The sequence below is a fragment of the Dermacentor albipictus genome, chromosome 8, assembly GCF_038994185.2.
Source record: "Dermacentor albipictus isolate Rhodes 1998 colony chromosome 8, USDA_Dalb.pri_finalv2, whole genome shotgun sequence".
Taxonomy (NCBI): Eukaryota; Metazoa; Arthropoda; class Arachnida; order Ixodida; family Ixodidae; genus Dermacentor; species Dermacentor albipictus.
The window spans coordinates 134,300,857-134,304,869 of record NC_091828.1 but is presented as its reverse complement, the minus strand read 5'-3'; the positions used below and the strand labels follow the sequence as shown (position 1 = coordinate 134,304,869).

Below are 4,013 nucleotides of genomic sequence, written 5' to 3'. Positions count from 1 at the left end.
CAGTACATACCGGTTTGTATGGGCCGGTGTGTTTGCGCGTGTCTAGTGCATACGTGTTTGTGAGTGTGTTGTCTGTGGGTCGCTGTGTGTGCGTGCACGTGTTAGCGTGTCTGCCTGCATGCATGTATGTGTGCTTGTTTGTGTTCATCAATGTGCACGTGCGCGCTTTTGTGTCTGCGCTTTGAGAGTGCGTATACTTGTGTGTGCGCGTGAGTGCGTTTTGTGTGCGTGCATATGTATTGCATGAGGCCGGTAGAGTTTTACTCGCAATAAAACTCTTCCGATTTGGTGCCGCGAGTGTTCCCGCCTGAAAGCCGAGTTTGGTTTCAAGTCACCCTGGACAACTGCTGTATGAGGCGCCGTTTCTCGGGAGGACCAGTGGGAAGGCGCCAAGTATACGCTTCGTGCTTTTTCCTCCCATGCCCTGATGAATCGATGTCCTTGATTGTTATTGTGAAAGGAACATTACATCCAGTGCATAAAGAAATGATTAAGAAATGTGGTAGTGTGTTTCGCCATTACACCAGTTCCGATCTTAAAGACGTGGATTTCCCATTAGCCCACATTTCTTTTGATGCAGACAACGGCTGAAATTTTTAGCGGCAGGTTATTCGAGACGTTCTACGTATATAGCAACTGTCTTCAGGAGCTTTAATGAATTTTGAAAATTTGAAGTGTTGTGCTTTAGAGGCATCATATACAAGCTTTAGGTCTCCGGGTAGTTTGCTTGCCCTTCGAGAGCTGTCACCTATAGCCCTATTGAAATTCGTAACTACAGTTTGGAGCACTGGGAAAGCTAGAAGGCTTGTCCTGCCTCTCGAGAAAGTGTTTAAGCTGGAGGTGTAGGTTGAGGAGTTTGGGGTTGGTAACACAAAGGATTTTTTATGCCTTAGCAGTAGGAGTGACACAGGATAAAAAAAATGTATGTGTGTCAAGCGTAGGAAGCTGCTCATGTGGTAGAGGCATGTGTGTGCGTGTGTGTGTGTGTGCGCCCATGCATGCGTGCGTTTGTGTAAATTCGCTCCTCAAAAGGGAGTATTTGTGTAAGTGAGCTACTTCATTGCTGGTCTGTTTGCTAAGAATTGGCAAGAAAACACATTAATCAATTTAACTTGAAATAATAAACTTCAAAGCATACTGGCGTACTGGCGACAGCAGCATATGAGTATACAAGCATGCAGCTGTGTGACAATCTTAATGCATGACTGCAACATCTGGAAGGAGGCTTGCTTCTTCAGTAAGCAGCACTAAGTCCATTATCTTGGCTTTTCTCGTGCAAACCAAAACGAGGATCATTGCCATTGATCTTGTCTTTTGCTCTAATAGCATTTGTTTATCTTGTACTTAGAGCATCGTTTCTCGCAGGTCATGCAGATGGTAGCAGCAATTTCACAATGCCCAGCCTTGGCGCCCCCCATCAAGAGCAAGCCACTTGCGTTCGCCTTCAGACAGATGGTTAATGTCTTCTTGAAAGCGGTGGAGAAGACAACATTGTAAGTAGATATAGTTGTGTAGTGTAATATAATAAGTCAAGTTATAATTTAATACTGAGGCTCCTTGGCTGCCTAAGCTTGATATGATGTGCAGTTGTCTGTGGTTGTAAATATTGCCGATGGTACAGTGCATACTGCAGGTATGACTGCTGATCCAAAGTCTACATTTGCATTTTCTTGTGGTCTTTCATAATGAGGATTTTCTTTGTGCAAGAATATTCACAGAATGCCGGGGCATTGTAGCATCATATTCTTTATTCTGCATTCACTGCTAATTTCGTATGACCTTCCTGCTACCAATTTATTTGCAGGAAAGGAATATTTGTTTACTCTCTGCAATGAGCTTGTTATTTGCTAATTGCATTACACTCTTCTACCTTTAATCTATTCCCATATAATTATCAAAACCTTAACATTTCAGCTGTTTTTATTTTGAATACAATATCAAAATCAAAGTGCACCAGATTGCAATCTAGACTGCAAGGGATTTGAAGAAATTACAAGAAACGAGGACCTCTTGGGAGCGTTAAAAAAACGTTTCCGCAGGTAATGTGCCTAATTGTTCTGAGCTAGCTGCTCATGAAAATTGCAAGCATATTTCATTTCACACAGCTTTGCAGGATATAGCAGGCCTATCATAGTCTCTAAGCGCAACCTTACCTCATTTGCATCATGAAAATGTCTCATGCTTAATTTGGGACAAGTTTTGAAAAATTAATGTTTCATAATTTTGAAACTACACAAAGTATTGGTTGAGGCTAGACAGTTTTCAAACAACTTGACCATGTTGAACCTAGCCATTACAGGACGGAAAACAAAAACATGCACAGGAGCACTCATTCAATGAAATGTGATGCTTGTGGTCATTTTCCACATGGCAAAATGTACTTTTAAGCGAAAGAGGGCAGGTAGCCAATTTACAACCATTGTGACTCATGCGGGTAGTAGCAACACAGAATAAGAAATTGTTGTGTCTCTGAGGTTCATTGAATATGTGAAAACTCATATACAGTACCCCCCCCCCCTATGAGGGGTAACCGTGCAGTATGTTTTGGGCAAGAAAGACGATTGTTCTAGGAGACAAGAAATTTCAGGCTCTAGTTGAGAGGCTACAGAAAGAAGGACCATGTAAATAGTCACAGATTAAGATAAACTGCGTCGGAGGGGCATCACAGTTTAGAGCAGGAAGTGGGAGCATGAGGAAGGATCATAAGTTTAAATAAGGGAAGACTACTTGTCAGTACATTGCCAAGCTAACCCATTGAAAGAAGGGGGCGTGCTCTAAGAAAAATAGTTGACAACACATGCTAAATTTTCGAGGAAAGTATGCCAAAATGCCAATTCTTACTAAATTAGTAAATAAGAAATAAACTATAAAATTTAGGATGCAGAAAGTGTCTAATAAACTGCATTGGAGAGTTGGATATTGTTGGGCTGGATGCATGTATTGCAGGGCAAATGAGAATGCCAGTGGGGATTCCCTCATTTTCATTTTGTGTGCACTCTCTGGAAAACAGTACTCTTTGTCTCCTAGTGTAATAATGTTGTGTAAAAACAGTCATTTTTAATGCCTTGTGCATTTCACTCTTAATGTGCCATATCCCGTAAGCTTCTCACCTGCAGTACTTATAAAATGTAATGCAGATATATTGCAGATTTCATAATGTCAATTTTGTATTAAGGTCACATACACACTCTTGGACAAATATCTCTTGTTGAGAGATGTCATTGGTAGTCTTTAAATTTTATTCACTCTTATTTTCTATGGTGAAAAGGCTACTGTAAATTTATATGTTTTTGCTGCTGTATGGCGCCTTGTGTTCACGATGACATAGTGGCTTAGCATTCACAGTAACATGCAATTCCTTAATTTGCAAAATAGAAACTTCTCCTACCTTTCACTTGTCTTGCCCAGTTGCCTGAGCGGTGCATTCTGCCCAGTCACATTAATTAAGTTTGTTACTTTGAGGAGCTTGTTGCTTTATCAAATTTTCCGCAAACTACATGTGTAATTGCACGGACTGAATTCTCATGATTCTCTTCTTATTTTGCTAATGCAGGATGCAAGATTCCAGCAATGCCATGCGCTGCATTTATTGGTCAAGATGCTCAGAGAATGGAGTCCCTGCACCTCGTGGTTAACCGTGAACATTTTTTTCTTTTGGAAAGCTAAAGGCCATTTGCTGCATCACTTGCATTTTTGCAGCTCAGATGTGTACTATATTTTTCTAATTTTGAATTGATATTGGCTGTTCAGTATAAAAAGTGGCGTACAGCGTGAAGGACAAGGACTGCAAGAGACACACTCCAGTGACTTTCAACAACATCTTATTGCGTTGCCACATCGTGTGTGTATACACAAGAGTGGTCATGCGCAGAAAATGAAAGCCAGTCACAAGGGGTGTTCTAACAGCAAGTCACTGTAAAAAGAACATGGTCACTTGAAAAAAAATCACAATTTCTATCTGTTTAGATACAAAGTTTCACTTGGGGTCAGCGTGACAGAGGGGGCACTAACGC

At 41.1% G+C, this 4,013-nt stretch overlaps 1 long non-coding RNA gene across 1 annotated transcript; it reads left to right on the top strand.

The window, feature by feature from the left end:
* The first annotated feature begins 337 nt into the window (after positions 1-337).
* Positions 338-3,636, top strand: LOC139048612 (uncharacterized). Its single transcript, XR_011507817.1, has 3 exons — positions 338-393; positions 1,366-1,493; positions 3,554-3,636. It is a non-coding gene; the product is annotated as an uncharacterized lncRNA (long non-coding RNA).
* Positions 3,637-4,013: the final 377 nt, after the last annotated feature.